Here is a 22,782-nt window from a genome sequence, read left to right on the forward strand (position 1 = left end):
ATTTTTGTCGAATTGTAGAAGAAAAACATAGACACATGAAAAAGTTCATTAACATTATTATCTGTTAACTGTTGCATGAAAGAAAAATGATTGGTACAAAAATGTATTAGAGACTGGAAAAGGGAGAATATCATAAGAGTAGGAGACTACACAGAGGAGAGTGCTTACCATTTATTATTTGACACACTGTTCTAGAAAACTTATGTATTATTTTATTCAAGCTCCTAGACAGATTTACAGACAAAACATTTTCTTACAGAGATGAAATCTGAGACATAGACAAGAAATTTACTCAAGGTCAAATCTCAGAGAAATATAGTTATGAACTTCAGTTCTGTTGGGCTCTATGTGTCTTTCCACCACTCTATTACCACTGAATCTTTGAAAAGCAGGTTGCATGTGTCTCTAGATCAATTTAAGGTGTCTTGTGAATGCGTATTCCAGTATCAGCTCTCCAAATACAAGATCGTTTATATCAGGCGAGGGTATTATGATCTGCACATGAGGGTGTCCTTTGTCTGGACTTGGACAATTGCTTTGAGTCACTGAGGACTAGAATGGCGCATAGTAACTTTATACATCTCTGTTTGTGGTGTGTTTTCTTTAGGTGTATGGAGAAGATAGCATGGATTCAGGGAACCACACATGGGTGTCAGAGTTTGTCTTCTGGGGCTCTCACAGACTGAGGAACTCTAGCTCTTCTTGGTCCTGGTGTTACTGCTTGTCTACACCACCACTGTCATGGGAAACCTCCTCATCATAGTCACGGTGACCTCTGAATCCAGGCACAACACACCCATGTATTTCCTGCTGCGAAATCTGGCTGTTTTAGATCTCTGTTTCTCCTCAGTCACTACCCCAAAGATGCTGGTGGACTTCCTTGCTGAGAAGAAGACCATCTCCTACCATGGCTGCATGGCCCAGATCTTCTTTTTCCACCTCTTGGGAGGTGGGACTGTCTTCTTCCTCTCAGTGATGGCCTATGACCGCTACATAGCGGTCCACTACATCACCATCATGAACACTCGAGTGTGTGAGGGGCTAGTGGTGGCTGCCTGGATAGGGGGCTTTGTCCACTCCATTGTCCAGCTTGTTTTGATGCTTCCATTGCCTTTTTGTGGCCCCAACACCTTGAATAACTTCTACTGTGACATTCCACAAGTGCTGAGGCTTGCCTGCACTGACACCTCCCTCCTGGAGTTCCTTATGATCTCCAACACTGGGATGCTGGTCTTCATCTGGTTCCTCCTCCTTGTGATCTCTTATACTGTCATCCTGGTGATGCTGAGGTCCCAGTCTGGGCAGGCGAGGAGGAAGGCAACTTCCACCTGCACCACCCACATCATTGTTGTGTCTATGATCTTCATTCCCTGTATCTATATCTATGCCCGGCCCTTCACTTCTTTCCCCCTGGACAAAGCTGTGTCTATCAGCTACACCGTCTTGACCCCCATGCTCAACCCCATCATCTACACACTGAGGAATCAGGAGATGCAGGCAACCATGAAGAGATTAGGCAAGCACCTAGTGATTTCCAGCAGGAAGTGAACTTAAGATAGGTTGACTTTAAACGACAAATGTTTTCTCTGAACTGTTTTCCAATGTGAAAAGTGGAGAAAAGATTTTATTGAGTGTGGCAGCTGAGATTAAAGTAATATTTCTATGGACCTCCTCCTGTGTCAGGTATTGTGTTAGGCACTTTCATACTTCTGTGTCATTCTCAGAAAACTGACCGTGGATATGCTATTATTACATGAAACAGTTTTGCCCAGCCCTGGTACCTCAATGGTAAAGAATGTGCTTGCCAATGCAGGAAACATGAGTTCAATCCCTGGGTCAGAAAGATCCCCTGGAGAAGGAAACAGCAACCTACTCCAATATTCTTGCCTGGCAAATCCCATGGACAGAAGAGCCTGGTGGGCTAGAGTCCTTGGTGTCCCAAAGAGTCAGATGTGACTTAGCAACTAAATGAACGAAACAGTTTTACAAATGGGAAAACTCAGATAGAAGTGACTTGTTCAATAATGAGGAGCAAGTGAGGTGAAGAGCTGGGCTAGGGGACAGTTTCTCTGACTCCATGTTTCAAGGCAGAGGATATGGGTAGAATTTGAAACTCAGAGTCTCAGACAATCTATGGATAAATATCTGTGATGAATGCTCCATATTTTCATCTCAACTCTGAAGCAATCACATTTGTTCTGCTCTCTGTCTCTCTGTCTCAACCTCACTGTGGTATTTTGGAAGTGATCTCACTTGTAACATTGTCTAAAAATTCCCATAAGTGTATTTTCCCTTTGGATTTGTTTCTTTTCTACCAAATACTCTTTGGATAATATGAAAACTATTCTGCTTTCCAAACCAAATCCTTACATCATTTGTATCATGTGGCTAAGAAGAGGATGCTCTAGAATGGTTGGGGAACCAAGGCCAGAGAGAGCAGGACCATGTCTATTAGTGGTCCTGGTCTGAGGTATGGGTTCAGGCCAAGGCTGCTGCCTCATGGGGTTTTGCCTTTCTCTTTGACTTCCTACCCTGGAATGAGGGCTTCTTGAAGGGTGGGGGCTGTACTTTATTCATCTTTAAATCCTCTCAGGACCTAGACATTATCCTATTCAGATAGGCATTTCTACTTTTTCTTGCATCCTGTTCTTTCCCTGTGAAGTTCAAATCTTCTTTTATCTCTGTATAAAGTGAGGTGAAATTTGTTCAGTCATGTCCAACTCCTTGCGACCCCATGGACTATACAGTCCCTGGCATTCTCCAGGCCAGAATACTGGAGTGGGTAGCTGTTCCCTTCTCCGGGGGATCGTCCCAACCCAGGGATCAAACCCAGGTCTCCCACATTGCAAGCAGATTCTTTACCAGCTGAGCTCCCAGGGGAGCTCCACATCTCTGTATAACTTGTATTTATTTACCCCATTTCACTGAAGTATGTTTTTCTTTGTTAAAGTCTTGGGCAACATATAACATTGCTCCAAAGTTAAGATAATAAAAAGCTTTCTTGTTTCCCCTTCCTTCCCAGCAACCATCCCAAGCAGGAAATAAAAGTTACAGACTCTTCAAGCCATCATGGCACCTCTGAATTCATCCTTTCTTCCCTTATACTTCCCTGTCCCATTTCACACATTTCTCCCCATTTGCAGTGGGTGTTTGTGGATGATGGGAGAGAAAATGAACTCTGTCATGTTTGATCTGGGAGGTCCCACAGAACAGTGTTTTCCCATTCATGCTAAAGTCCTTTAAATATTTGACAGTACTTCTCTCATCCTCTAATTAGTCTCTTCCAGATGCAGCATCTACATTCCTTCAATTATTCCTGTTGTGACAAGTTTCCTGATTCCAACAACCTGACCATTTCCTCTGTATTTACTCTCATATGATCACATGGCTCATAAAATGTGATGCTTGGCACATGACACACAGCTATATGGGGCTGTGAACTCTTTTGGACACTATGATAGCCCTCTTTGAAATATACATCCACCATAAGGATGCTTTTGATTGCAAGTAGCAACATAACAAAATCACAGTGGCTTAAAGAATGAGGAGACTATCTCACTTAGAAAGATTAGAGGGTAGGCAATTCTATAGTTGGTTAATTCATCAACTCCAACATTTTAGGATCTGGTTTTGCTGCTTTATAATTCCTTGTCTTTCCCTTAATGATAGCAATATGACTCCCAAAACTTCAGTCATTGTATCATTTTTAAAAGTTTTAAATTGAAGGATAATTGTTTTATAGAATTTTGTGGTTTTCTGTCATACATCAACAAGAATCAGTCATAGGTACACCATGTCCCCTCATTCCTGGACATCCCTCCCATCTCCCTTCCCACCCTACCCTTCAGCCTGTTGCAGAGTCCTTGTTTGAGTTCCCTGAGTCATACAGCAAATTCCCATTGGCTGTGTAGTTTACATATGGTATTGTAAATTTTTGTTACTCTCTCCATACATTTCCCCTTCTCCCTCCTCTCTTCCCACTGTGTCCATAGGTCTATTCTCTATGTCTGTTTCTCCATTGCTGCCCTGAAAATAAATTCATCAGGGCTGTCTCTATCTATTCCATATATATGTGTCAGTATATGATATTTATATTTCTCTTTCTGACCAACTTCACTCTGAATAACGGGCTCTATTTTCATCCACCTCATTAGAACGCATTCAAATGGGATCCTTTTTATGGCCAAGTAGTATTCCATTATATGTATGTACCACAGCTTCTTTATCCATTCATCTGTTGATGGACATCTAGGTTGCTTCCATGTTCTAGCAATTGTAAAAAGTGCTGCAGTGAACATTGGGATATATGTGTCTTTTTCAGTTTTTATTTCCTCAGGGGGTAAATGCTTAGGAGTGGGATTTCTGGGTCATATGGTGATTTTACTCCAAGCTTTTTAAGGAGTCTCCATAGCATCTTTCATGTAGTTGTATCAGTTTGCATTCCCACCAACAATGCAGGAACGTTCCCTTTTCTCCACACCCTCTCCAGCATTTATTGATTGTAGACTTTTTGATGATGGCCATAGCGACAGGCCTGAAATGGTATCTCATTGTAGTTTTTAAAAATTAATTTATTTTTTAAATTGAAGGATAATTGCTTTACAGAATTTTGTTGTTTTTTGTCAAACCTCAACATGAATCAGCCATAGGAATATAAACATCCCCTCCCTTTTGAACCTCCCTCACAGCTCCCTCCCCATCCCACCCCTCTAGGTTCTTCCTTTGCGTTTAGTCTTTGTTAGTTTTATTAGTATGAATCTTGGCTTGTTTCTCCTTGGGTTTATCCTGTATGGGACTCTTTGCACCTCTTGGACTTGATTGACTATTTTCTTTTCCATGTTGGGGAAAATTTCAACTATAATCTCTTTAAAATTTTTCTCATACCCTTTTTTTTTTCTCTTCTTCTTCTGGGACCCCTATAATTCACATATGGTGCATTTGAAATTGTCCCAAAGGCCTCTGAGACTATCCTCAGTTCTTTTCATTCTTTTTACTATATGTTGCTTTTCCAAAGTTATTTCCACCATTTTATCTTCCAGCTCACTGATTCGTTCTTCTGCTTCAAATATTCTGTTATTGAGTCCTGCTAGAGTATTTTTAATTTCAGTAATTGTGTTGTTTGCGTTGGCATATTCTTTAATTCTTCTATATCTTTGTTAATTGATTCTTGCATCTTCTCCATTTTGTTTTCAAGGTTTTAGATCATGTTTACTATCATTATTCTGAATTCTTTTTCAGGTACTTTGCTTCTTTCCTTTTCATTTATTTGGACTTCTGGGTTTGTAGTTTATTCCTTCATTTGTGTGGTACTTCTCTGCCTTTTCATTTTTTAAAAACTTATTGTGTTTGTGGTCTCCTTTTCCCAGGCTTCCAGGTTGAATTCTTTCTTCCTTTTGGTTTCTGCCCTCCTAAGGTTGGTCCAATGGTTTGTGTAAGCTTCATATAGGCTGAGATTTGTGCTGAGTCTTTGTTGTTGTTGTGGTTTTTCCTCTGATGGGCAAGGCTGAGTGAGGTGGTAATCCTGTCTGGTTATGATTTGGTTTGTATTTTTGTTTTGTTTGGTGTTTAGATGAGGCGTCCTGCACAGAGTGCTACTGGTGGTTGGGTGATGCCGGGTCTTGTATTCAAATACTTTGCTTTGTGAGAGTTCTTACTATTTGATCCTCCCTAGGGTTAGTTCTTTGGTAGTCTAGGGTCTTGGAGTCAGTGCTTCCACTCCAAAGGCTCAGGGCTTGATCCTTGGTCAGAGACAAAAATTCCACAAGTGGTTTGTTACGGCATTAAGTGAGATTAAAACAAATTACCCCGAATCAAGAAACCAAAGATGAACTCCAGACAAATGGCAGTTACAAAATCAGGCAAATAATAATTAAAATAATAGAATATACTCATATACACCCATGAGAAGTCAAAACAGTCCAACAAAAATAAAGAACAGCAGATTGACCTGGCGAACAAAGGAAATAAAATTTATATTTACCAGTTAAAAACGAAACTAACTAAAGCACAAACTGGAAAACAGTACTAAAGTCAGATGCCAAGTGGCTAATAAAGCAATGAAAACAAAACTAACAAATATGTTGAGAGGAAAAGACAGAAAGGAAAAAGAAAGAATAGATATGTAAAGTTAAATAGAGGTAGATGAAGGTTTATGTACATTAAAGATTGACTTAAGGGGAAAAGAATAGTAGGAAAGACAAACAAAGAAATAAACGTAGAAAAGATATAATAGGTTTAAAAATTAAAATTAATATTATAAAAAAGAGAAAAGGGGAAAGAAGGAAGAAGAAAGAGAAAAGGAGAAAAAAGGGGAAGGGGAACTCCAGAGAACTGCAAAAGCCCAATGTAGATGCAGAGAGTTATAACAACAATAAAAAGGGCGACTGAATATACACATATACATATACACCCATCAGCAAACTCAAAACAGTTCAACAAACATAAAGTACAGTAAATTGACCTAGCAAACAAAAGAAACCAAAAATTATATCTACTAGTTAAGAACAAACTGAAGCACAAAAAGGAAAACAAAACTAAAGCAAGATGTCATTTGGGGAATAAAGCAATGAAAATAAAACTAACAAATATGTTGAGAGAAAAGGAAAAAAGAAAGAATAGATATGCATAGTTAAATAGAGGTTGGTGAAGATTTATATACATTAAGGATTAATTGCAAGGGGGAAAGAACAGTAGGAAAAGCAAACAAAGGAATAAATGTACAAAAAATAATAATACATTTAAAAAGTAAAATAAAAAAAGAGGGGAAAAAAAGGAAAATTCCTCAGAACTGCAAACGCCCAATATAGAGGCAGGTTTATAACAACAATACAAAATGTGACTGAGGAAAAAAAAGCTACAAAGCTTAACTAGATTTCATAGTGCCAATAAAATCAACAACTACAACAAAGGGGGAAAGAAAAGGAAAAGAAAAAAGAAAAAAATAGAAAAGAATCTACAGAACAAGTCAAAAATAAGAATAATAAGTGTTTTTCTTGAGTCACTGCTGTCAGAGTCCTTTCCCTTGGTGGGAGTCACAGTCCACCTCACCTCCCTAGGATGCCCTCCAACACTGATGATCTCTGGACATGATGTGGGGACAGCTCAGATTCCAATCCGGTCCTTCTCCTCTGTGTTCTTGCCGCCAATGTCACAGCTATGAGAACTAGTGCATTTGTGTGTGTGTGTGTGTGTGTGTGGCAGCTCTCGATGTCCTTTTATATATTCCATAGACACAGTCTGCCTAGTTGATCACGTGGATTTAATCTGCAGCTTGTACAGCTGGTGGGAAGGTTTTGGGTCTTCTTCCTTAGACACACTGCCCCTGGGTTTCAATTGTGGTTTTATTTCCGCCTCTGCATGTGGGCTGTCCACTGCTGTTTGCTCCTGAGGCTGCTCCGGAGGACTTGGGTTTGCCCCTGTGAGGGCCAGGTGTGGAGATGGTGCAGCTTCTTGGGTCGTAGGGGTTCTGGCAGCACCAGGTACTCAGGGGGGTTGGCGGCTAGGGAAGAAAGGAATATAGTGCTCTAGAAGGGTATGGCAACCAGTATTGGCCAATACGCTCCAGTATTCTTGCCTGGAGAACCCCCCTGACAGAGAAGCCTGGCAGGCTACAGTCCACAGGTTCACAAAGAGTCAGACACAACAGCCTGTGCACATAGACGCAAGACTTCTTTTGCCTGTGGCAGCTCTGTCCCAATGAAGGTTGAACATGAAGTTGGCACAGCTGCTTGGCTTGTGGGGATCCTGGCAGCACCAAGTGTGAAGGGATACACACTGCCTCCGCCCCAGGAGTTATGGCCCAACAGTCTTTTTCGAGCCTCTTGTAGCTGGGGATCAGAAGGCCTCTTTGGTCAGTCTTTCTCCGTAACTCTGCCCATTCAGGCACTTAGAGGGCTCCCTTGCCTGGGGTAAATCTCTGCTGTTTGGTGCATCAGGCACTAAAGAAGCACCCTGTGTGGGGTCCTACTCTGTAGTTCTGTGTGTCAGGCATTTAATGGGCCAGACTCTCTATTGCTCAGATGCTCATGCTGGCATGTGTGGGCTGAGAGGCTATGGTGATGGCTCCATACTGACTCAGTAGTATCATCTTGCTTTCACGGCTGCCTGGCTTTCCTCCACAGGCATTTCCCACCATAGTCTCCTCCCTCACATTCCCTCAATCCGTCTCTCTCCAGTCAACAGCAGCTCTCATCCTGGAATTGCTCCACAACCTCTAAACTCCAGCTCCCAGCCACTGAGTCTTCCGGTACCTGCGTCCCTGTCAGGGTGTGTCTGATTCTCATTCCATTTAGGCTGCTACAGATCAGCTATTTCACTCTCAGCCTTAAATGTTTCTCCTCTGACTCAGACAATTGCCCTGATGTGGGGATCGGACCTCTGCTTCAGTTCCCCCATCCACTGAGGGCAGGTCCAGTTGTATCAACACTCCAGTTTTTCCCCTTGATTTTTTCATCTACCCAGTGTTGCATGGTTCTATGTATTCTCTTCCACTGGTAAGCTACTCCTGTCTGCTCCCAGCTGATGTTCTGCATGCGCTTCTGTGTCTGAAGGGGTATACCTGATGTATCCATGGAGAGAGATGTACTCAACATCCTCCTACTCCTTCGGCATCTTTTTCCAGTCTCCTCATTGTAGTTTTGATGTGCATTTCTCTAATAGTGAGTGATGCTGAGCATCTTTTCATGTGCTTGTTAGCCATCTGTACGTCTTCTTTGGAGAAGTGTTTCTTCAGGTCTCTTCCCCACTTTTTGATTGGGTTGTTTGCTTTTCTGGTATTGAGTTGTATGAGCTACTTGTATATCTTGGAAATGACTTCTTTATCAGCCGTCTCCTTTGCTATTATTTTCTCCCATTTGAGGGTTGTCTTGACACTTTGTTTGAAGTTTCCTTTGCTGTGCAAAAGCTTTTAAGTTTTATTAGGTCCCACTTGTTTATTTTTTTTAAATTTCCATTATTCTAGGAGATGGATCATAGAAGATCTTGCTTTGATTTATGTCATCGAATGTTCTACCTACGTTCTCCTCTAAGAGTTTAATAGATTCTGGTCTTACATTTAGGTCTTTAATCCATTTTGAGTTTATCTTTGTGTATGGCATTAGGTAATGATCTAATTTCCTTCTTTTGCATGTAGCTGTCCAGTTTCCAGCACCATTTATTGAAGAGGCTGTCTTTGCCTCATTGTATCTTCTTGCTTCCTTTGTCAAAAATAAGGTACCCATAGGTGTGTGGGTTTGTTTCTGGGTTCTCTATCTTGTTCCATTGGTGTATATTTATGTTTTTGTGCCAGTACCATACTGTCTTGGTGACTGTAGCTTTGTAGTATAGTCTGAAGTCAGGAAGATGGATTCATCCAGCTCCTTTCTTCTTTCTTAAGACTGCTTTGGCTCTTCGGGATCTTTCGTGTTTCCATATGAACTGTGAAATTTTTTGTTCTGGTTCTGTGAAAAATGTCATTGGTAATTTGGTAGGGATCACATTGAATCTGTAGACTGCATTTGGTAGTATAGTCATTTTCACAATATTGATTCTTCCTACCCAGGAACATGGAATATCTCCCCATCTGTTAATGTTGTCTTCAATATCTTTCATCAGTGTCTTATAGTTTTCCATATATAGGTCTTTTGTCTCCTCAGGTAGGTTTATCCCTAGATGTTTAATTCTTTTTGTTGTAATGGTAAATGGGATTGATTCCTTAATTTCTCTTTCTGGTTTGTCATTGTTAGTATATAAGAGTGCAAGTGATTTGACCTTGTATCCTGCAACTTTGCTGAATTTGCTGATTAGCTCTAGTAATTTTCTGATAGTTTTCTTTGGGTTTTCTATGTAGTGTATCATGTCATCTGCAAACAGTGAGAGTTTTATTTCTTCTTTTCCAATCTGGATTCCTTTTATTTCTTTTTCTTCTCTAGTTGCCATAGCTAGGCAACTAGCTCCAACTAGCAAATAGCTCCAAAACTATGTTGAATAATAATGCTGAGAGTGGACACCCTTGTGTTATTCCTGATCTTAAAGGGAAAGCTTTTAGTTTTTCACCATTGAGGATAATGTTTGCTGTGTGTTTTTCATATAGGGCCTTTACTATGTTGAGGTAGGTTCCTTCTATGCCCATTTTTTGAAGAGTTTTTTTATCATAAATGGATGCTGAATTTTTTGAAGGCTTTTTTCTGCATCTGTTGAGATGGTTGCAAATTTTTTATCTTTCAATTTGTTGATATGGTATATCACCTTGAATGATTCGTGTACATTGAAGAATCCTTATGTCTCTGGAATCAACCCAACTTGATCATGGTGTATGACCTTTCTAATGTATTGTTGGATTCTGTTTGCTAGAATTTTGTTGAGGGTTTTTGCATCTATGTTCATCAGTAATATTGGCCTGAAATTTTCTTTTTTTATGTTGTCTTTGCCTGGTTTTGGTATCAGGGTGATTGTGGCCTCATATCCTGAAGTGACTTGGCAGCAACAGAATGAGTTCGGAAAAGTTCTGGGAAGAATTTCAGAAAAACAGGCATTAGCTCTTCTCTAAATGTTTGACATAATGCCCCTGTGAAGCCATCTGGCCCTGAGCTTTTGTTTTTGGGGAGATTGTTGACCACTGTTTTAATTTCAGTGTTTGTAACTGGGTTCTTTATAATTACCGTTTCTTTCTGGTTCAGTCTTGGGAGGCTGTTCTAAGTGTCTGTCCATTTCCTCTAGTTTGTCCATTTTCCTAGCATATAGTGCTCACAATATTCTCTTATGATCCTTTGTATTTCTGTGTTATCTGTTATTAACCTCTCCTTTTGCATTTCTAATTTTGTTGATTTGATCTTTCTCCCTTTTTTTTCTTGATGAGTCTGGCTAGTGGCTTGTCAATTTTGTTTATCTTCTCAAAGAACCAACTTTTAGTTTTATTAATCTTTGCTATTATTTCCTTCCTTTTTCATTTATTTCTGGTCCGATGTTTATGATCTCCTTCCTTCAGCTGACTTTGGGGATTTTTGTTCTTCTTTTTCCAGCTGCCTTAGGTGTAGAGTTAGGCTGTCTATTCGAAGCTTTTTTTTTTTTTTTTTTTGAGGTATGATTGTATCGCTATAAACCACCTTTTTAGAACTGCTTTTGCTGAATCCCATAGGTTTTGTGTCGCCATGTTTGAACTGTCACTCTTTTCTAGGAGTCTTTTGATTTCTTTTCTTATTTTCTCAATATTTTATTATTTAGTAATATATTGTTTAATCTCCATGAGCTTGTGTTTTTTGCTGTTTCTTTTTTTTCTTCCTGTAGTTGATATCTAGTCTCATAGCGTTGTGGTCAGAGAAGATACTTGATACAATTTAAATTTTCTTAAATTTACTGAGGATTGATTTGTGGCCCAAGATGTGATCTATCCTGGAGAATGTTTCATGTTCTCTTGAGAAAAAAATATTCTTCTGCATTTGGGTAGAAAGTCCTGAAGATATCAACTAGGTCCATTTGGTCTAAAGTTTCTTTTAAGGCTTTTGTTCCCTTATTGATTCTCTGTTTTGATGATCTGTCCATTGGTGAGGGTAGGATGTTAAAGTCCACTACTATTGTTTTGTTGCTGTCGATTTCTCCTTTATGCCTGTTAAGTGTTTGTCTTATGTATTGAGGTATTCCTATGTCGGGTGCATAGACATTTACAATTGTTATGTCTTCCTCTTGAATTGATCTTTTGATCATTATGTAGTGTCCTTCTTTGTCTCTTATAATATTCTTTATTTTAAAGTCTATTTGGCCTGAAAGAAGGATTGCCACTCCAGCTTTTTCTTTTGGTTTACGTTTGCATGGAGTATCTTTTTCCATCCTTTTGCTTTCAGTCTGTATGTGTCTCTAGGTCTGAAGTGGGTCTCCTGTAGGAAGCATAAATATATGGGTCTTAATTTTGCATTGATTCAGTCTATATCTTTTGGTTGGTGCATTCAATCCCTTTACATTTAAGGTAATTATTGATACATATGTTCCTATTTGCATTCTCTTGATTGTTTAGGGTTTGTTTTTGTAGGTCTTTCCTTTCTCTTGTGTTTACTGGCTATGGAAGTCCCTTTAGTATTTGTTGCAAGGCTGGTTTTGTGTTGAATTCTCTTACCTTTTGCTTTTCCATAAAACTTGTGATTTCTCTATCAATTTTGAATGAGATCCTTGCTGGGTAGAGTAATCGTGGTTGTAGGTTTTTCTCTTTCAGTACTTTAAATATATCCTGCCATTCCCTTCTGGCCTATTGAGTTTCTGCTGAAAGATCCGCTGTTAATCATATGGGTTTTCCCTTGTATGTTACTTGTTGCTTTTCTCTTGCTGCTTTTAATATTCTTTCTTTGTGATTAATCTCTGTTAGCTTGATTAATGTGTCTTGATGTGTTTCTCCTTGCATTAATCTGTAAGGGACTCTCTGCACTTCTTGGGCTTGTTTGACTATTTCCTTTCCCATGTTGGGGAGTTTTCAACTATCATTTCTTCCAAAACTTTCTCAGTGCCTTTCTTTTTTTCTTCTTCCTCTGGGACCCCTATAACTCGAATGTTGGTGCATTTAATATTGTCACAAAGATCTCCGAGGCTATCCTCAATTCTTTTCATTCTTTTCCCTTTATTCTGCTCTTGTGCAGTTATTTCCAACATTCTGTCCTCCAGCTCACTTATCTGTTCCTCTGCCTCAGTTATTCTTCTATTGGTTCCTTCTAGAGTATTTTTAATTTTAGTAATTGTGTTATTCATCTCTCTTTGCTTACTTCTTGTTTATTCTATGTCCTTGGTGATTGTATTAACTGTGTTAAATGCTTCTTGCATTTTCTCCATTCTATTTTCAAGTATTCAGAACATCTTTTCTATAATTATTCTGAATTCTCTTTCAGGGAGATTACCTTTTTCCTCTTTGTTTATTTAGTCTTGTCAGCTTCTACCTTGCTCTTTCATTTGTACTGTATTTCTCTGTCTTTTCATTATTTTTTTCTAACTTGCTCCACTTGACGTCTCCTTTTCCCAGGCTTTAGGGTTGTATTAATTCTTCCTTTTCATATTTATACTCGAAGGGAATTGTTGGTTTGGTGCTTTGTGTTGATTTCTTGTTGGGGGTGACTTGTGCCTGTTTTCTAGTGGGAGGAGATATAGCAGTTGATTACAGAAATACTGGGACATATCCACTGACTCTTCTACACATACAGTTAGAACCAAAGTGTTCTAAAGAAAAGAGTACAAGAGATTGACTTGGTGAGCAAGGGAAACCCAAGGTGATATCAACTAATTGAAAGCAGAGTTAGCTAATGTTTAGTCTGGAAATCTGAGCATGAGCAGAGGGCCAATTGGGGAATATAGCATAGGAGATCAACAATTTAACTTACCTGTTGAAAGTAGAAAGAGTGAAGGAAATAAGGGAGAAAAAAGAGAGAGAAAATAGAAAGAGGAGAAGGAAGGGAAAAGAAAAAATGAGAGGGTGGGGAAGAGGATTAAAGAAAAAGAGAGAAAGAAAAGAAAAATAGAGGAGCAAAGATGAACAAATGTATGTGGAAAAGCTTTATATTCAGGTATAGCTACAGCTGCAATAGCGACAGCTGGTAAAGAATTATAGGAAAAGTAGTTGAATGCTTCAAAAACAAAATTCAAAAAACTCATCAAGAAATAAGAACAAAAGGTGAGAAAGAGGAAAAAAAATCTGAAAATGAATTTTTCTTTCTTTCTTTTTTTTTTTGACAAGAAACACAAGGAGGAAAACTCGCAGCACCACAATAAGCTAATATGAAGGTGGAAATATGTAGAGGGAACAAACCGTGTGGTTTATAAGAAAAAAAAAAAAAGAAAAACAAAATTTTAAATGAATTTTTTTTAAAAAGGAAAACAAAGAGGAAAAGTCCACAGCACCGCTAATGGCTAGTGGAGGTGGAGATATGTTGAGGGAATAAACAGTGTGATATATAAGAGAAAAAAATGAAAAAAAGTTTCTCAAGGTTGTAGCTCTTGGTTGTGGAGTCTGCACCTGTGGATGGGGTTGGGTCCTGTGGTGTTTTCCTGGCTGGGGGAGCTTCTGCCTGTGTTCTGGCTGAGGCAGCTAGATTTCCTCTCTCTGAAGGGCGGTGCAGCGTCCAGTTTTGGAGCCTCTATGGGTTCAGTATGCCTTTCGGCAGTCGCTCTTGCTTTCGCGGTGTTAGGAGCGTCCATTTCCGCGGCTGCCTCAGAGCGGCCCTCCCAGCATATCTGCAGTGCCGCCAGTCGTCTACTTGTCCGCGGGATCGTTGCCGGTGCTTGTGTTCCCCTGTCCTGCCCTCTGCTGCTGGCAGAAACTTGCTAGGAACGTGCTTGTGTGGATCCTTCTGCATCGCGGCGACTTGTGTGGGCTTCCCTCAGCACCCTGGGCTCACCCTCTGAGTCGCGGGGCTTGTGTGCACTTGTTTTGGCTCCCGAGGCCTGCCCTTTGCTTTGCAGGGCTGGTGTGCACTTGTTTCAGCTCCCCAGGCTGGCCTCTGCATCGAGGGGGGATTATGTGCACTTGTTTTCTCTCACCACCTGCCTGTCATTGTATCTTTATATCTAAACAATTCGGCAAGAAGGAAGAGGAGAGACACTCATGGGCTTTTTTTTTTTTTTTAATCCAGTGGAGAAATCTTTATCTAAAATGATTGCAGCAGAATTCCTTTATGAGTCTTTGGCCAGAAACAGGATCATGTAGTCATTGCAGTATGCAAAGGAGGATGGAAAGCATATGGCTGGCTGTTTCAGCCAGAAAGAAGGAGATTGGAAATGGCAATCGCTAGTGTCTGCTCCATAGGTAGAAGCCCCTGGTAGCAAGATGGTGGAGAGATGACTGTACTGAGTCGTAAAACCAACTACCTTGACAAGCTGACAGGTACCATGAATAAGTTAGACAGGCCCAGTGAAGACTAAGGTGAACTAGAGTGGAGTATTGATGGACGTAAGTCTGAGTGAACTCCGGGAGTTGGTGATGGACAGGGAGGCCTGGCGTGCTGCAATTCATGAGGTCGCAAAGTCGGACACAACTGAGCGACTGAACTGAACTGATCCAGGCCAGAGGGCAAGTCACACTTCTCACTCTTCTCCATGCTCATGCAGAGTTCCAGGCTCATGCAGATTTCCAACAGCTAACATACAAGGGAGCTCAAATCAGGTTATCACATGATTTCTCAACAGAAACTCTACAAGCCAGAAGGGAATTACACCATATATTTAAAGTGATGAAAGGAAAGAACCTACCACCAAGAATACTTTAGCCAGTAAGATTCTCATTCAGAATTGACAGAAAAGTCAAAAGCTTTCCAGACAAGCAAAAGTTAAGAGAATTTGGCACCACCAAACCAGATTTATAACAAATGCTAAAGAAACTTCTTTAAGTCCTACAAAAAATAAACTCAAAACAATTAAGAAAATGGGAACAGAATCATACATATTGACAATTACCTTAAGTGTAAATGGGTTGAATTCAGTTCAGTTCAGCTCAGTCGTGCCTGACTCTTTGCGACCCCATGACCCAAAGCACGCTAGGCCTTCCTGTCCATCACCAATAGTCGGAGTCTACTCAAACCCAAGTCCAATAAGTTGGTGATGCCATCCAACCATCTCATCCTCTGTCATCCCCTTCTCCTCCTATCCTCAACCTTTCCCAGCATCAGGGTCTTTTCAAATGAGCCAGCTTTTTGCATCAGGTGGCCAAAGTATTGGAGTTTCTGCTTCAACATCAGTCCGTCCAGTGAACACCCAGGACTGATCTCCTTCAGAATGGACTGACTGGATCTCCTCGCAGTCAGAGTCCTCTCCAACACCACAGTTCAAAAGCATCAATTCTTCAGCACTCAGATTTCTTCATAATCCAACTCTCACAACCATACATGACTACTAGAAAAACCATAGCCTTGACTAAATGGACCTTTATGGACAAAGTAATGTCTCTGCTTTTTAATATGCTGTCTAGGTTGGCCATAACTTTCCTTCTAAGGAGTAAGCATCTTTTAATTTCATGGCTGCAATCACCGTCTGCAGTGATTTTCAGTTCAGTTCAGTCACTCAGTCATGTCCGAACCTTTGCGACCCCATGAATTGCAGCACGCCAGGCTTCCCTGTCCATCTCCAACTCCCGGAGTTCACCCAGACTCACGTCCATCGAGTCGATGATACCATCCAGCCATCTCATCCTCTGTCATCCCCTTCTCCTCCTGCCCCCAATCCCTCCCAGCATCAGAGTCTTTTCCAATGAGTCAACTCTTTGCATGAGGTGGCCAAAGTACTGGAGTTTCAGCTTTAGCATCATTCCTTCCAAAGAAATCCCAGGACCGATCTCCTTCAGAATGGACTGGTTGGATCTCCTTGCAGTCCAAGGGACTCTCAAGAGTCTTCTCCAAAACCATCATTAAAAAGCAACAATTTTTCAGCACTCAGCTTTCTTCACAGTCCAAATCTCACATCCATACATGACCGCTGGAAAAAATCATAGCCTTGACTAAACGGACCTTTGTTGGCAAAGTAATGTCTCTGCTTTTGACTGTGCCATCTAGGTTGGTCATAACTTTCCTTCCAAGGAGTAAGAGTCTTTTAATTTCATGGCTGCAGTCACCATCTGCAGTGATTTTGGAGCCCAGAGAAGTAAAGCCTGACACTGTTTCCTCTGTTTCCCCACCTATTTCCCATGAAGTAATGGGACCAGATGCCATGATCTTCGTTTTCTGTTGAGCTTTAAGCCAACTTTTTCACTCTCCTCTTTCACTTTCATCAAGAGGATTTTTAGTTCCTCTTCACTTTCTGCCACAAGGATGGTGTCATCTGCATATCTGAGGTTATTGATATTTCTCCCAGCAATCTGGATTCCAGCTTGTGCTTCTTCCAGTCCAGCGTTTATCATGATGTACTCTGCATATAAGTTAAATAAGCAGAGTGACAATATACAGCCTTGATATACTCCTTATCCTATTTGGAACCAGTCTGTTGTTCCATGTCCAGTTCTAACTGTTGCTTCCTGACCTGCATATAGGTTTTTCAAGAGGCGGGTCAGGTAGTCTGGTATTCCCATCTCTTTAAGAATTTTCCACAGTGTATTGTGATCCACACAGTCAAAGGCTTTGGCATAGTCCATAAAGCAGAAATAGATGTTTTTCTGAAACTCTCTTGCTTTTTCAATGATCCAGCAGATGTTGGCAATTGGATCTCTGGTTCCTCTGCCTTTTCTAAAACCAGCTTAAACATCTAAAAGTTCATGGTACACATATTGCTGAAGCCTGGCTTGGAGAATTTTAAGCATTACTCTACTAGTGTATGAAATGAGTGCAATTGTGCAGTAGTTTGAGCATTCTTTGGCATTGCCTTTCTTTGGGATTGGAATGAAAACTGACCCTTTCCAGTCCTATGTCCAGTGCTGAGTTTTCCAAATTTGTTGGCATATTGAGTGCAGCAATTTCACAGCATCATCTTTCAGGATTTGAAATAGCTCAACTGGAATTCCATCACCTCCACTAGCTTTGTTCATAGTGATGCTTTCCAAGACCCACTTGACTTCACATTCCAGGATGTCTGGCTCTAGGTGAGTGTGAGTGATCACATCATGATTATCTGGGTCGTGAAGATCTTTTTTGTACAGTTCTTCCGTGTATTCTTGCCACCTCTTCTTAATATCTTCTGCTTCTGTTAGGTCCATACCATTTCTGTTCTTTATTGAGCCCATCTTCACCATTTAATATCACGGCAATCCAAGTCTATGCCCCCACCAGTAATGCTGAAGAAGCTGAAGTTGAATGGTTCTATGAAGACCTACAAGACCTTTTGGAACTAACACCCCCAAAAGATGTCCTTTTCATTATAGAGGACTGAAATGTAAAAGTAGGAAGTCAAGAAACACCTGGAGTAACAGGCAAATTTGGCCTTGGAGTACAGAATAAGGCAGAGCAAAGGCTAATAGAGCTCTGCCAAGAGAATGCACTGATCATAGCAAACACCCTCTTCCAACAATACAAGAGAAGATTCAACACATGGACATCACCAGTTGGTCAATACCGAAATCAGATTGATCATATTCTTTGCAGCCAAAGATGGAGAAGCTCTATACAATCAGCAAAAACAAGACCAGGAGCTGACTGTGGCTCAGATCATGAACTCCTTATTGCCAAATTCAGGCTGAAATTGAAGAAAGTAGGAAAAACTGCTAGACCATCCAGGTATGACCTAAGTCAAATCCCTTATGACTATGCAGTGGAAGTGAGAAATAGATTTAAGGGACTAGATCTGATAGACAGAGTGCCTGATGCACTATGGACAGAGGTTCGTGACAATGTACAGGAGACAGGAATCAAGACCATCCCCAAGAAAAAGAAATGCAAAAAAGCAAAATGGCTGTCTGAGGAGGCCTTACAAATAGCTGTGAAAGAAGAGAAGCAGAAAGCAAAGGAGAAAAGGAAAGATATAGACATTTGAGTGCAGAGTTCCAAAGAAGAGCAAGGAGAGATAAGGAAGTTCTCCTCAGTGATCAATGCAAAGAAATAGAGGAAAACAATAGAATGAGAAAGACTAGAGATCTCTTCAAGAAAATTAGAGATACCACAGGAACATTTCATGTAAAAATGGGCTCAATAAAGGATAGAAATGGTATGGATTGAATGCACCAACCAAAAAGACTTAGACTGGCTCAGTACATGAAATATATGCATGGATGCACTTCCACTTATCACATCATTCTACTTAAGCTCACAAATTGTATGTAATTATTTTATATTGTTAGGTTAATCATGTTTCCATTCTAGTTTGCAATTATAATTACCTTTTGCTTTTTGTGTGGCTATTGATTATGAAAACAGATAAACATCTTTTACTATTGTGATTATATAACTATTATTCATTTAATGAATAAAAGTTACCAAAAAAGGTGGCCTTTTCATCATAGGGGACTGGAATGCAAAAGTAGGAAGTCAAGAGATACCTGGAGTAACAGCCAAGTTTGGCCTTGGAGCTCAAAATGAAGCAGCGAAAAACCTAACAGTTTTGCCAAGAGAACACACTGGAGATAGCAAATACCCATTCTAACAATGCAAGAGAAGACTCTACACGTGGACATTACCAGATGGTTAATACCAAATTAAGACTGATTAATTTTTTGCAGTGAAAGATGAAGAAGCTCTATACAGTCAGCAAAAAGAAGACGGAGAGCTGACTGGTTCAGATCATGAACTCCTTATTGAAAAATTCAGTCTTATATTGAAGAAAGTAGGGAAAACCACTAGGCCACTCAGGTATGACCTAAATAAAATCCCTTATGATTATACAGTGAAAGTGATAAATAGATTTAAGGGGCTAGATTTGGTAGACAGGGTTCCCAAAGAACTCTGAACTGAGGTTCGTGACATTGAACAGGAGGTGGTGGTCAAAGCCTTCCCCGGGAAGAAGAAATGCAAAAAGGCAAAATTTGAAAGGCCTGTCTAAGGAGGCCTTTCAAATAGCTGAGAAAAGAAGAGAAGCAAAGGCAAAGGAGAAAAGGAAAGATGTACCCATCTGATGTAGAGTTCCAAAGAATAGCAAGTAGAGATGAGAAAGCCTTCCTAAGAGATCAGTGAAAAGGAATAGAGGAAAACAATAGAATGGGTAAGACTAGAGATATCTTCAAGAAAATTAGACATACCAAGGGAATATTTCATGCAAAGATGGGCACAATAAAGGACAGAAATGGTATGGACCTAACAGAAGAAGAAGAGATTAAGGAAAGTGGGCAGAATACACAGAAGAACTATACAAAAAAGATCTTCACGACACAGATAACAAAGATGGTCTGATCACTCAGCTAGAGCCAGACATCTTGGAATGCAAAAGGCCTAAGGAAGCCTTAGGATGCCTCAAATGGGCCTTAGGAAGCATCACTATGAAAAAGCTAGTGGAGGTGGTGGGATTCCAGTTGAGCTATTTCAAATCCTAAAAGATGATGCTGTTGAAGTGCTGCACTCTATATGCCCGCAAATTTGGAAAACTCAGCAGTGGCCACAGGACTGGAAAATGTCCATTTTCATTCCAATCCCAAAGAAAGGTAGGGCCAAAGAATGTTCAACTACCACACAATTGCAGTCATCTCACATGCTAGCAAAGTAATGCTCAAAATTCTCCAAGCCAGGCTTCAACTGTATGAGAACAGAGAACTTCCAGATGTTCAAGCTGGATTTAGAAAAGGCAGAGGAACCAGAGATCAAATTGCCAACATCTGTTGGATCATAGTAAAGGCAAAAGAGTTCCAGAAAAACATCTACTTCTGCTTTACTGATTATACGAAAGCCTTTGACTGTGTGGATCACAATAAACTGTTGAAAATTCTTCAAGACATAAGAATACCAGATCACATTGCCTGCCTTCTGAAAAACCTGTATACAGGTCAAGAAGCAATAGTTAGAACCAAACATGAAACAATGGACTGGTTCCAAATTGGGAAAGCAGTATGTCAAGGCTGTATATTGTCACACTGCTTATTTAACTCCGTGCAGAGTACATCATGAGAAATGCTGGACTGAATGAAGCACAGGCTGAGTTCAAGATTGTCAGGAGAAATATTAATAACCTCAGATATGCAGAAGACCCCACCTTTATGGCAGAAAGTGAAGAGGAAATAATGAGCCTCTTGATGAAAATGAAAGAGGAGAGTGAGAAAGTTGGCTTAAAACTCGACATTCAAAAACAAAGGTCATGGCATCCTGTCCCATCACTTCATAGCAAATAAATGGGGAAACAATGGAAGTAGTAAAAGACTTTATTTTCTTGGGCTCCAAAATCACTGCAGCCATGAAATTAAAAGACGCTTGCTCCTTGGAAGAAAATCTATGGCCAACCTAGATAGCATATTAAAAAGCAGAGACATTACTTTGTCAGCAATTGTCTGTATAGTTGAAGCTATGGTTTTTCCAGTAGTCATGTATGAATGTGAGAGTTGGACCATAAAGAAGGCTGAGCTCCAAAGAATTGATATTTTCCAACTGTGGTGTTGGAGAAGACTCTTGAGAGTCTCTTGGGCTGCAAGGAGATCAAGTCAGCCAATCCTAAAGGGAATCAGTCCTAAATATTCATTGGAGGTAGTGATGCTGAAGCTGAAGCTCCAATACTTTGGCCATTTGATGCGAAGAGCTGATTCATTGGAAAAGACCCTGATGCTGGGGAAGATTGAAGGCAGGAGGAGAAGGGGACGACAGAGGATGAGATGGTTGGATGGCATCACCAACTCAATGCATGTGAGTTTTAGCAGGATCCAGGAGCTGGTGATGGACAGGGAAGCCTGGTGTGCTGCGGTCAGTGAAGTCCCAGAGAGTCAGACACCACCGAGTGACTGAACTGAACTGATTCATTTAATACTGTTGTATCATGATTGATCAACAGAAGATAATAGAATTCTGTATCATTAAAACTACCATTTAAAAGAAAAATCTACAATCACTACTTTTTTTTGAAGATTATGTCTTTATTTTTTTTAATTTTCATCTGGATTCAGTTATACTCTATTTTCTTTCTACATGAAATACCTATTTTTCCTGCAGTTCATTATGTATAATTTCTTCTCTTTTTAATTAAATTTGAATATATGTCAATTATTATTTTTTACGTTAAGTACTATTCTTGACTCCAGTCAAGATATATAACCTTATGTTCTATCTCATAATCATGTCAGTACATGATATCAGTACAATTTTTCATACTTCTAAAAATCCTTATAAATTCTACCTTTATTATTTGCAAAAGCAAAATTAAATCTATTTCTTTAATTATCTGTATCAAAACTAAGGCAGTGTGTATATATTTACTTCAAGATGAGGTAATCAGTATAGGTTGGGCTTACCCTTCTAATTTTTAATTGTATAATCTACTTGTTTGAAACAACTTACTATAATGTTTAAAACTTACCATAATCTTTAATTTTGCCTGTTTTTTCTATCAAAATATTTTATGTCATTTTTCCTGTTTTATACCAAATTAGAATAACTTTTGCAATTATATATTTAAATGTTTAGTGATGCCAGGCACAATTAAATGGGCTAAATCATAGTCATTTAAAATAAAATGTTTTTTCTTGATTTTAATAGAACTATGAGCTCATTCTGAAAAAAAAAAAAAAGATGTAGCAACAGAATTAAAATGTTTTGTAATCCAGAGGAAAATATCTTGGTGGTTTTCTTTTTTAAAATTATTTTATTTATTGTAATTGGAGGCTAATTAGTTTACAATATTGTGGTGGGTTTTGCCGTACATCAATATGAATCAGCCACAGGTGTACATATGTCCCCCCGTCCCGAACCCCCCTCCCACATCTCTCCCTATCCCATCCCTCTGGGTTGCCCCAGTGCACCGGCTTTGAGTGTCTTGTTTCATGCATCAAACTTGGACTAGTCATTGATTTCACATATGGTACTATACCTGTTTCAATGCTATTCTCTTTACAATCACTTTTTAAAATCCCGATGCACATTAGAAACACTTCCTCCCTCCCCCGCGTCCCTCCTCGCCAAAGCTCTAGGTGCGATTCTAATAAGCAGACTTGTTTGAAAACAGTTAGACTGTATGATGATCTTTTACTTTGATCTAGCTTGTTTCTCTTTTTCTATTTCATGTTCGGTGTTCTCATTTCATTCAGTTCATAATGCCCAATTTCTCTGTCTCTTTTTTGGTTGTTCTTTCTCAGGCCTTTATCAAGTGTAGTAGAAAAGTTTGTGTGTGTGTGTAGTATGTATAATATTATTAAAAAATATTTTAGAAAACATGAATTTTTGCATATCTAAATATTTATGACACTTGGTTCCACTTGCAGGACTAAGTATGAATAGAATGCTAGACTTCTAATTT

General features: G+C 39.7%; 1 pseudogene; it reads left to right on the plus strand.

Moving 5' to 3' along the window:
* Positions 1–625: 625 nt before the first annotated feature.
* On the plus strand, positions 626–1,548 carry LOC101122037 (olfactory receptor 4D1-like; annotated as a pseudogene).
* Positions 1,549–22,782: the final 21,234 nt, after the last annotated feature.

This window comes from Ovis aries, chromosome 11, assembly GCF_016772045.2.
Source record: "Ovis aries strain OAR_USU_Benz2616 breed Rambouillet chromosome 11, ARS-UI_Ramb_v3.0, whole genome shotgun sequence".
Classification (NCBI taxonomy): domain Eukaryota; kingdom Metazoa; phylum Chordata; class Mammalia; order Artiodactyla; family Bovidae; genus Ovis; species Ovis aries.